The sequence below is a fragment of the Amblyomma maculatum genome, chromosome 9 (genome assembly GCF_055883805.1).
Source record: "Amblyomma maculatum isolate TAMU_Amacu chromosome 9, ASM5588380v1, whole genome shotgun sequence".
NCBI lineage: Eukaryota > Metazoa > Arthropoda > Arachnida > Ixodida > Ixodidae > Amblyomma > Amblyomma maculatum.
The window spans coordinates 111,922,997-111,935,333 of NC_139352.1; the positions used below are offsets into that span (position 1 = coordinate 111,922,997).

A 12,337-nucleotide genomic window follows, 5' to 3' on the forward strand; every position below is an offset into this window, starting at 1 on the left:
GAATCCAGCGAATCACGTTATTGCTGGATGATTTTTTTATTGGTACCTATTTTATGCTGCGTTGGGGTGTTATGGCGCGCAGGTAACTAATGCCATCATGCACCAACACAGGACTGAGTAGCTTTCCTGAAGGCAGTTTACATTTATATATATATATATATATATATATATATATGAAGGAAAGAAGCCAACAGTCGGCGAGGCCAAGGGAAGCATTGGGGATATGTTTTATGTCTTTTTTTATTTTACTTGCAGAATCGCAGAAATGAGTAATGTAATCTGCTTAGGGGAAAGATAATTAAGCACAAAGTAGAAGAAAAAACAACGTGCCGATGGTGGGGACCGAACCCACGACCTCCGAATACCGCGTCCGGTGCTCTTCCAACTGAGCTACATCGGCCGCTCTCCCCCCTGCTACTTGCTCGGGTATTAATGTTGTCTGTACACTAACCTTGAGAGTGTTCACCAGCGCCACGCTCAACCATAGCGGCGGACGTGGAACGACCTGTGTTACCGCCAGCGTCTCGTAGAACGTGATCAAGAGCGAGGGTGAAAGCTGTGCTAGAACCCTCTTACGCTACCTATGGCTTCACGACTGCCACAACCGAGACCCCCGTAAGCTACAAGCAGATAAATGAAGGGGAAATGAGGGTGCTCGTTATAATACATGAAGGAAAGAAGCCAACAGTCGGCGAGGCCAAGGAAAGCATTTGGGATATGTTTTATGTCTTTTTTATTTTACTTGCAGAATGGCAGGGATGAGTAATGTAATCTGCTTAGGGGAAAGATAATGAAACACAAAGTAGAAGAAAAAACTACGTGCCGATGGTGGGGACCGAACCCACGACCTCCGAATATCGCGTCCGGTGCTCTTCCAACTGAGCTACATCGGCCGCTGTCCCCCCTGCTACTTTCTCGGGTATTAATGTTGTCTGTATACTAACCTTGAGAGTGTTCACCAGCGCCACCCTCAACCTTAGCGGCGGACGTGGAACGTCCTGTGTTACCGCCAGCGTCACGTAGAACGTGATCAAGAGCGAGGGCGACCACCGTGAGATGTCGTTTTTATAATATGTCAGCGGGCCTAGCGCGCCTGCTCATGCCCGCGCTATTTCCCACTTGTTCCTTGCTCGTCGATAACATGAACCGGGGCCACCGAGCGATCGTCCCGATGGTGGACGATGAAATTCACTGATGTTGATGATTTCATGGCATGATTATGGGCGTGTCTGGATGCTTGAAGGAGAAGAGGAAGAAGGAAGAATATAATGGCTTGCCGGCACGATGATTCCCTATGAACCTTGGCCCAGGTCACTCTCGGTCCACACGTCGCCACGACTAGATGGAGGAGGCCAAGGCAAGCACCGCATGGCACAGGAAGGGGAGGATGTCTTTATGTGTAGCGGTGTCTTCTGTCGTGGGGCTTTGGTCAGCACATCTGTTCAGTGGGGTCACATATGGTCGTTCGGGTCTCTTCTTGTGTCTTGTGGTCATGTGTGGCCTCTCGGGCAAGCCTCTCCTTCGTCGTTTCTTGTGGTCGAGGAGGGGGGAAGGGGCGGAAAAACGGCAATGTCTTGCTGTGTGCAGCAGGCTGGGGAACAGCCATGCGATGCCTCGTAACCTTCAGCCGACGGCGCAAGAAGTCGCAGGGCACCGAAGCTCCGCACCATGATGAAGGGGTGATGATGAAGCATCCAGCACCTCCACCAAATGTTACCAAGCGGCAAGCCGACGAAAACAGGAGATAGAGGACAGTGAAACGATGCTAAAGATCCATGAGATGACGCTTTTAATATGTTAGCGGGCCTAGCGCAAGCGCCACTGCTCGCTTCTGCTTTCTTGCTCGTCCGTAACAATAATAAAGAATAGGCTTCATTCACAACATTTATGAAGGGCATGCCACTGCTCTTTCGCAGTTGGCAGAAACGAGAAATTGAACGCGTTAATTGAACCGTGAACATGCTGAACGCTTCGGTACCTAATCAAGATAATCATAAGATGGCAAAATTGGGCTATCACGCAGTTGGGCAAAATTTAATAAAGTTTGTGAAATAGACAGAGTCTTGCTCTCTTACCACAGAATGCCAGGGAAGTTAAACGAACGTAATTGATATTAGTACCACTAACTAGAGAATCACAATTTGATGTTATAACCAGTACGAGACCAGCTCGATTTTGAATGGCCTCTGACATACGTAAAAGTAATATTGATGAGGTTTCAAAATACTTGATGCATAAGCATGTTTTGTTTGTATGAATGCCTCATACGCGACTAGACGAACCGCCAGCAAAGAAAATGTGAGAGATCATCTAATGATTTAGAAAAGATAACTGGAATAGACCAGAAGCGCTTTGCATAGTTTTATTTATTATTTGCTATATCAATTTTGTACTTACAGTGTCAGTTTTTGCATGGACATAAGAAAAGTAGCAGTTTTAATGGCTTCAAATTACAGGAAGCTGTGATGTAGAAAACTAGTTTACGCATACGATGTTGCTATATCGTTACATATATGCCATCGCAGAAGGTAGAAGACGACGATCACCAACGGAGGCAGAAGTGACAGCAACAGTTGGTGCTAAGAGAAGGGTGGCGCTGCTGTATATCTGTCTGCTGTGTCTTCGGCTGTTGTGCTTCTTGGACTAACCTTGCCACGTATCATCTTGGCGGAGGTGACAATAAGTCGCCGTGGGCAAGGATAAGTCCATTTAAGCAGCCAAAAGCTGGATTTGTGCAGTGGCCGCCACCTTTCTGGGATCACGTCAACAACGGCCACCATGACTCGAAGCAGCCACTACCACCGCAGCAACATTGGTTCAATCACTCATCCTGCCGAAAATCCCTCAACTTCCCATATTTAATGCCGAAGACGAGCCGGATGTTGACGATTGGCTGGATGAGTACGAGCGCTACAGCATGAACAACCACTGGGACGCGGCCACCATGCCGACTCCCACATGAGCTGGTGATCTAGGATCACAAGAGCTGGTGATCTAGGAAATCTGCCAGCAACACCTTCAAGACTTGTTCGGGAAGCCCACTGGCCGGGGTCTAGCAGTAAAGAGAGAACTTTTGCATCACGCCCGATACGCCACAGAGTCCTACCTTGACTACGTTCTAGACGTGCTCGCGTTGTGTTGCAAGGTTAACAGCTCCCTGACGGAAAGTGAAAATATAGATCATAGCCACAAAGGTATCGAGGATGATGCTTTCAACATCCTCGTCTGCATCAATTGTTCTGCCGTCGACTTGGTGCTTCAAGTCTGCCACAAATTCGAGCAGGCTGAGCAACGATGTCTGGTACATTGCTTTGAGCACCTTTGTACATGGCGGCTACATCATCCTGCGATGATCTGGCCCTTCTGCAACACCCTTCTCAATCCACGTCCATGACTCGGATTTTCAGGTGAGAACTCGAGGCCTTAGCTCATGCACCACTCTCATCTCACTGCCCGACACCATCGCCATGATACAAGCTGTTGTCCGACAGGAACTTTGCAAACGTTAGCCTCTTTTCCACCCCCTAGACGCCCTCGTCACCGTCACCTCCTGTTCCTGTAAGTGATGCTGCAACTGCTAGCCAAGTCACCCTACATCATTATCTTAGTCGCAATCCTGCAGAGGGGCGCAGCTCAGACGACAGGCCAATTTGTTTTATTTGCTGTCGAGCTGGCCACACTTTGCGTTATTGCCGCATTCGTACCTTTTTCACCCCTCGTTCCTATTACAACACTCACCGTAGGTGCTACTATAGATCTCGACTCTTCCCTGCCATTGTGAAGAGCTCCTCCCCGCATATGATGGGCCTGGACACTTCCCTCATCAACCAGATGAACCTCGCAACGAAGCCCTATCACTGTAACGTCGCTCAAACCGATATCTTTATCCACGGCCTCGTCGCTCCCGTTCACCGGTACCTCGTCGCACCTCCTCCCCATCATACACCGGCATCTACTCAGGAAACTAGCGAAATGCAGCATCCGGGACTGACGCTGCTTTATCGACCTGGACTGAAAACTCGATACTGACCGGCGCAGCCTGACGTAATCCCCTTCATATACTTGTTGACGGAGTCCCTGTTCCTTCCCTTATTGACACCAGCGCCCACATTTCTGTCACGCTCTGTCAATGCCTTAAGGAAGTTCTCACACCAGCTACCTCATCCATCATTCGTGTTGCTGATGGCACCACAGCTACAATGATTGTTTTGTGTATTGCGATCATTATCACTGCCGACCACCATATCCCTGGGTTACTTCCAGTCCTCACAAGTTGCCCTAAAGATATTGTGTTACGCCTAGACATTTTAACCCAGCACTCTCATATACCGTTCTTCTGGACTACTTCATCTAGACCTGCCGCACTTTCCTGACGAACAAGCTCCTCTGACTTCAAAGCTCCGTCTCCGCTTCACTCCAATTACTCGCCTACCTCCAGAAGCAACATTGGAAGTGCTCATGTCACCTTTTACCTCCGTTCCTGATGGCGAATGCGTTGTTTGCCCCTGAACCGACGTCATTCTGCAGCGTAGAATTGCTATACTTTACAATATTGTGCTCTTAGCGAACAACCATACTTATATTCTAATCTTGAACATCAGTTTTTTTTGTGCAGGTAGGTTCTGAGGGTAATTTCTTTCGCCGAATTGACACCATTGTCTGAATCAATTTTGTCTGCTCTTTTCTCTTACCCCAATGCTGAGGTACCATCATGACCTGCACCGTCCCCACATCTTGAGCCGCTCATATCAGCAATGGTTGCTCCTGTCTTGCATCATGATTGTGTTAAACACTTACGAGCCTTCTGACTTTGTACAGGGATATATTTGATTTTGGTGACCACCTTTTAGGTCAAACGCCATTAGTTACCGCATCAATACCGGAGACGCCAGACCAATTGACAAAAAACATTACCGAGTCGTCATTTCCGAATATCGCGGATTACAAGATGAAGTTGACAGGATGTTGGCAAGATACATTGTAGAGCCTCCGAGTAGCCCCTGGGCGTCACCCGTCGTGCTTGCTAAAAAGAAGGCCAATACCTGGAGGTTCTGTGTGGTCTTCCTTCTGGCTATTGGCATATCGCAGTGATGAACGGGACCGAGAGAAGACCGGCTTCGTCACTCTCGATGGCCTCTACCGATTCAAGGTAATGCCTTTTGGCCAGTGTAATGCGCCTGCAAAATTTGAGAGTATGGTGGAATCCCTTTTACAAGGTTTCGAATGGAAGATGCACTTGCCTTATCTCGATGACGTCATCGTCGTTTCTTCGACCTTCGAGAGCCGTCTTCACCGGCTTGATGCCATTCTCGGAGTCTTCCGAAGAGTTGGCCTACAGCTGAATTCAAAGAAATGTAGCATGGGCCGTTGTGAATTCAAGGTACTCGGATTGTTGGTCGATGCCCGCGGCGTCCAACCCGACCCCGACAAAATTCGTGTTGTAAATGCATTTCCTACACCCCTCTGTACCAATGACGTCCGTAGTTTTCTTGGCCTTTACTGGTATTTTCGGCGGTTTGTCCCCAACCTTCGGAGAACGACGTTCCATTGTGCTGGGGCCAGAACAATCTCAACCCTTTTCTGCGCTGATCGCAGCCCTCACCAACCCGCCCGTCCTTGCACACTGGAACACCACAGCCCCAAAGGAGGTACGCACCGACGCCAGCGGTCACGGTATTGGTGCCATTCTCGCCCAAAAGCAGACGGGCCGTACTCGCGTCATTGCTTATGCCAGTCGCCTCCTTTCCGTGGCTCAGCGGAATTATTCCATCACAGAACGTGACTGTTTAGCCCTCCTGTGAGCCATTACTAACTTTCGCCCTCATTTTTTTTTGGCCGCCGTTTCTCTGTCATTACCCATCCCGAAGTCGTATTTTGACTTTCTTTGATGAAGGTCCCTACTGGTCGTCTCGGGCGTTGGGTGCTACGTCTTCAGAAATACACTTTTTCTGTCGTTCACAGGTTCGGCCGGCTACATACTGATGCCGATTACCTGTCCCGCAACCTGGTAGATATGCCGTTTGAAAGCGATTGTGAAGAAGGCACCCTGTGTGTTGTCCATCGCTGAACTTTCAAAGATTCGTCATGAGCAGCGCTTAGATCCCAAGCTTTGCGGCATTATCAACCGCCTCAGCATTGATCGCCCTGACGCTCCCCTTGGTTTGTTTATGCTCCCCAACGGCACCTTATATCGACGGAATATGCGACGAGATGGCGCTGAGCTTCTTCTCGCAGTCCCCGAACACCTGCGTGCCAACGTTCTTCAGCAGCTGCACGACGTGCCGACTGCGGGCCACCCTCGTGTATCTCGTACGTATGGCAGCGTCCGCAGAGGATTTTTTTGCAGGGCTCTACCGCTCTGTTCTTCGTTACGTGGCTTCTTGAGATAGATGTCAGTGATGGAAGAACCCCTCGGTTGTGCCTGCTGGATCCCTGGAGCCAATCGACATCCCACTTGTTGAAGGACGAATAATATTGCTACGGAGAATGTCATTTACATATTCTACGATCTTTTCTTTCCGAGAGAGAACCCGACAAGATCATCGGCGTACAATTGACTTACCTTCAGTGAGGACGCGGTGATGTGCAACACTAGTCTGTCCCAGCGGTGGGGAAGTGGCTTGGTGGGCTTGAAGCAATTGCAGCAATTCTTGGCATGATGTTGGGATTGATTGTCTTCGACAGCATAGAAATAGAGACTTGCATTGAGTCACCTTGCTGAGGTAGCGGGGCAGAGAGCACCATCATAGACACAGGGCGAGCATCCAGTATGCACTGCAGGGAAGTTCCTTTAGTCAGCACGAGGGATTGACGGAAAGTGTTCGTGGCAGCTACTATCGCTGTGCTGCTGTTGAATCGTACAAGACTTAATGGGAAGGCGATTCCACGTGCACGATCATGATGAGATGGTGCGATGAGTACATCCCCGTCAGTTATGTGTTCAGAAACAACGGTGTTGTTTGTCGAGGATAATGTATTGGCTGTGGCTCGGGTCCTCTGGGGGTCTGACCCGCAGTAGCGAAGAAGAGACATGGGCTCAGGAACAGAGAATGTTAACAGAACTGTATTATCTTTATTAACACAAAGAGTAGCATAGAAGTATACGTCACATGGCAACGACAGAGACCACAAAGGGGAAAGAAGAACAATGGGGTCGGGCACTTCAGTCCTAGAGATCATGCCCTTTTCCAGCAATGACCGGAGCTCTCTCTTCTGTAGAAGAACGGCTGATTGGGCGAGTTGGTGAACCATGATGGACAGTAATGTATATTGCGCAAAAAAACGAGACAAAGAGGAGAAGTGGACAACGACGGCGCAGAACTGACAACTGAATTTATTCGAAGAACGGAAGAGTATATATATAAGTACACACACTTGTTGTACCCACATGCGCATAGTCAAAAATGCATAAAAATCTATATCAACACACGCTCTCTCTTCTGCGTTGACGCTGTGAACAGTCGAAGAGGCGGGAAGAGCCCGTTGCTGGGGGCTGTTTAGAATGTGTTGTTCTCATACGAACACACGCGTAGCCGTAATATGCCTCAAGCATTTCACACAGGGAGGCAATCGCAGCTCAGGCATATATCCGAGGTTCGTAGGTCCAAGTCGAAGGGTGGGGGAATGTACACTACCGCTTCCGCTGCGTTGACGCAATCGTCCCAGCCTCTGTATACCCGTCTAGGATGGCGTTGTGGATGCGCTGTTGGAGAACGCAGCCATGAAGAATGGTGTTTTCGCTGCAGCCACGAATACCGGCTGCTGGCACCACGTCGTCGCCTCGAGGCATAGACGGTACGGCTTGGAGCGAACGCTCGGGTCTCCGGGTGAATTCGTCCGGCAAACTGCGGGGTCGACAAACTCAACAGCTCTCCGCGGCCAGGCCGGAAGAGACGGAGAGACCTCCACCGTGGGGCCCGGGCTCGGGTAGAACCCCTGGCTGTTAACTCAGGGCAAAAACTTAACCACAAAACACAAACAATGGAAAGCACAGATTGGACATTCCGTGCAACAACGCACTGCTCCACGTGCAAGCGTCCAGATTTCGCGCACGGCCCACCAGGCTTTCTTTTCAAAAAAAAAAAAAGAAACACTTGACACAAGAAAGTAATTTATTGTTGCATGAATATGGTGATACCAAAACACGAATACATGGTCCCGTTGAAGTTGCGATACACGGACCGGTCCGAAACAAACAGTCAAAACAGGAGGTGATCGTAGATAACTATCTCCTCATGACAGCCGGCTCAAACCATCGGCATTCGCGTGCACTTTTCCCTTTTTGTACCGTACTAAAAAATTGCACTTCTGGAGTGCGAGGCTCCACCTGAGCAAACGATCATTTCTGGTTTACATGTGTCGCAGCCATGTCAGAGGGCAGTGGTCAGTTTCAAAAACAATCTTTGCCCCATACAGGTAGCACGCGAGCTTCTGTGCCACCCATACCAAGCATGCACATTCCTTTTCCGATGCGCTGTAGTTTTCTTCTTTGCGGGTTAATTTGCGGCTGGCATACAGAATCGGATGTTCTTCATGGTCGTCGTCGACCTGGCTTAAAACAACCCCCATTCATCTATCGCTGGCGTCGCGTTGAACTGCAAACTCCTTTGTATAATCCGGCGCCCTAAGCACGGGTCGCGACGCTAGCACTTTTTTCAGGCTCTTGAAGGAATTTTTTTCGCTTCATCCCAAAGAACGTTATTGGGGGCTCGTTTCCGCAGGGCATCGGTTAACAGACTAGCCAGTTGGGAGTAGTTCGGGATGTACCGCTGGCGATACCCGACTATTCCCAGAAAGGATCGAATGTCCGTTTTGGGTCGTGGTTGTGGAAATTCCACAATCGGGGTTATCTTTAACTCTGACGGACGCCGTGTTCCCTGGCCTACAATTTGGCCCAAGTAGGTCGCATGGGCACAGCCAACCCGGCGCTTTTCCGCTTTCATTGTTAACCCGGCATCACGCAACCGTGAAAACACGCTTCTCAGATGCTCTAGATGCTCTTCCCAGGTATGAAAAAAAATTGCAAACCATCTAATTAAGGGAGGTCGAAGCCCTGCATGTCCTTCAGGACGATGTCCATGAGTTTAGAAAAACTGAATTGTGCATTTTCAAGGCCGGAGCTAAGCACGAGTGGGCGAAATGTGCCTACTGGGGAGATGAAAGCGGCATACCTGCTTTCGGGTTCTGAGAGGGGAACTTGCCAATATCCCCACCCGAGATCAAGCGTGGAAATGTACCTCAAATTGCTCACCCTCTCAACCCTGTCTTCATTGTTTGGTATTGGGTAGAGCTGATCCTTAGTGATAACATTCAATTTCCGGTAATCGACACATGGTCGAGAATTCTTTCCCGGTGCTTCCACTAGAATGAGATCTGATGTGTAGTCACCTTCCGCTTGCTCGATAACCCCCAATGCTAGCATAAGCTGAATCTCGGTCTCCAGTATTTCTTTCTGTCGTGGTGAGACCCTGTAGGGCTTTGATCAAAATTGGTTCTTTTGACGTGAGCTCAATGTCATGTGTCAAGAGATGCGTATTCCCTGAGCGGCTGCTAAACAGGTCACCAAATTCGCTCAGCAACTGCTTTAGAGTCTCTACCTGGCAGGTACTAAGGAGCTGAGTGTTTACCGAGAGGGCCATGATTTGGTCCATGCTGCTATGGTCCTCAGGATTTCCCTCCCAATCGGGAACTTCGCATGCTGGCTCCTCAGGTTCATTCAGCGTTAAGGGAACTATTCCGCTTCGTTCAACGTACGGCTTCATCAGGTTACGATGATATGTCCTCACCTCTTTTCCACTGCCTGGAACCTTCAGAGCGTAATTCGTTTCTGATATTTTGTGTACAACTTCGACTGGACCGTCCCAGTGGACATCGAGCTTAGTTTTCTGCGATGGTCTGATGATCATGACGAGATCACTCGTTTTGAACTGTCGGCCGTGGGCGCCTTTGTCGTAATACACTTTGGCAGCTTCTTGGGCAGCTTTCATATTCTCATTAGTTCTCATTTAGGCTGCCCAGCAGTTTAAGCGCGTACTCTACGACTGTCTGGCTCTCGCCTGTGCCCTCCCGCATTTCTCTCAGAATTCAAAGGGGGAGCGGAGCGTTCTTCCGTACACGAGTTCTGCAGGAGTGAACCCGGTAGCTTCGTGGGGGACTGTTCGTAAAGCGAACAGTGTGGCAGGCAGACAGTGCTCCCAATCTTCTTTGTGCGCATAGCGAAAAGCGCGCAACACTCGCTTAAGCACAAATTGTCATTTTTCCACGCTGTTTGACTGAGGATGATACACGGAGCTGTGTATCAGCTTCACTCCGCATCTCTCTAAAAACGTGGTCGTTAAGTTGCTAGTGAAGTGCGTGCCCTGATCCGCTTGGATTTCCGCCTGAAACCCTGTCCGCGCAAACACTGACAACAGAGCATAAACTATTTCGGAAGAGCTCAATTCTTTCAAGGGAACGGCCTCGGGAAAAATCGTGGCTGGGCATAGCATAGTAAGGAGATACCTGTAGCCTGACTTCGTCTTGGGCAAACGAAGCACAGCATCTATTACAAGTCGGCGGAAAGGCTCAGAGACCAAAGGCATGATTTTCAAAGGTGCCTTCCAAGTCTCTCCGGGCTTGCCCACTCGCTGGCACACATCCCACGATTTCACATAACATTCTACGTCTTTGAAACATCCTGGCCAATAGCACTCCATTAACAGCGTCTCCTTCGTCTTGTTAAAGCATAGATGCACTGACCAGCCGTTCCCATGACACAAACTCAGAAGGTCAGCCTGTACTTTTCAGGTACTACCAACTGATCAAGTGTTTTGCCCTTTTTGTCCAGGTTGTATCGGTACAATAATTCTCCTTTCTCATGCAAGGTTACAATGCGTCTAGCAATGCCCTCTTTGGCTGTGACGTGTAACTTTGCTAAGGTAGGGTCCTGCGTTTGCTCCGTTATTAGAGTCTCTCTATTGACTTGCAACAGACGGTCAAAGTTTTGTGCAACCGGGGATATTAGCAATCCCTCAGCGCTTTCTTCCTCATCTGATATCGGTGTGATCGCAGTCTCCGTACGTGTGTTGATCCGACTCTGAAATCCCGTTATTTCTTCTTTCTCAGTGCTTGTTTCTTGTATTGGTTCAGCTTGTTCCTATCTCGCTTTCTCCCGTTCGGGGATCTGGCTCAGCTGAGGGACGAGTAAGCGGGTTTTGGACTTTGTCAGAGCCTGTACTAATCCGCTTCCGAGTTTCTGACCTCTCGAACGCAGCAATAGATCGGATCAATTCGAGAAAAGCTAAGGGTATTTGAAGTGGGAGAGCATTTGAAACAGCGGCCTCAGTTATGAGCTCCCCAAATGGCCCGCAAATCCTGACTCTAGCTATTGGTAGGCAGACGCTGTGTTCGCCCACTGCCTGTTTGTTCCAGGCCACTTCACCATTGAATTCTTCTGCTGTGGCATATCATGGGTGAACAACATCCATCGTCGCAGCGCTATCGCGAAGCACGCTGCAGGGTTTCCCATTTTTCCTGCAGTTGGTGCAAATACGGTCGAAGGAGTTCTAGGTTCTGGTCATTATCATTGACGCATGAGAACACCACTCGCGGCTTCGTAAATTTAACCGCAAATTGCCCGACGCCATTGCAGTTATTGCAGCGAAGTGGTTTGCTAGCCTCAAACTGTCTTTTTGCGGCTTTATCAACGCCCTCTCTCTTCGACTGCTCTTCGCGCTTTTCGGGATGCCTTGCCCAGCTCCGAACTTTTTACCTGCGAAACCCTTCGGCTAAGTAACAGGCCTCGCACCGCGCTTGTCACTGGTGACACTACACCCTCGTTACTCAGAGTTTTTCGCGTCGCGTACTCTTCCGCGAGTTCGGCGGCTCTTTCAACTGTGTAGACATTTTTCCTGTTTTGAACCCACAGTTTCACTGCATGGGGGATGCTTCGGTAAAATTGTTCAAGGCAAATGCATTCAAAGATTTTGTCTCTGCTTTCATAAGCCTGCGGTCCCCTAAGCCACTCGAGCAGGTTGGCCTTAAGGGCATACGCGAACTCCGGATAGCCCTCGCACTCGCTCTTATTAATGTTTCTAACCGCTGGCGGAAAGCTTCCGCAGAAAGCCTGTATCTTTTCAGAAGGCTGGCTTTGGTTATATTGTAATCGGCGGCATCATTTGCATTAAGCCTTGCGATAACTTCCGCTACTTCACAGGGAAAGACGGTCAAAAGCCGTTGTGGCCATGTATCATGGCAAAGTTCTCATGTTCACAGGCTCTCTCAAAATTTCCCAGGAACAATCCTATGTCCCGTTCAATTTTAAATAGTTGCATATATTTGTCCATGCGATACGATTCTC

General features: G+C 49.2%; 1 non-coding gene and 1 pseudogene across 1 annotated transcript; both read right to left on the bottom strand.

Moving 5' to 3' along the window:
* Positions 1–327: 327 nt before the first annotated feature.
* Positions 328–400, bottom strand: TRNAP-CGG (transfer RNA proline (anticodon CGG)). Its single transcript has one exon. It is a non-coding gene; the product is annotated as a tRNA-Pro (tRNA).
* A 7,280-nt stretch (positions 401–7,680) lies between these two features.
* LOC146180166 (uncharacterized) lies at positions 7,681–11,465 on the bottom strand (annotated as a pseudogene).
* Between the last annotated feature and the right edge of the window lie 872 nt (positions 11,466–12,337).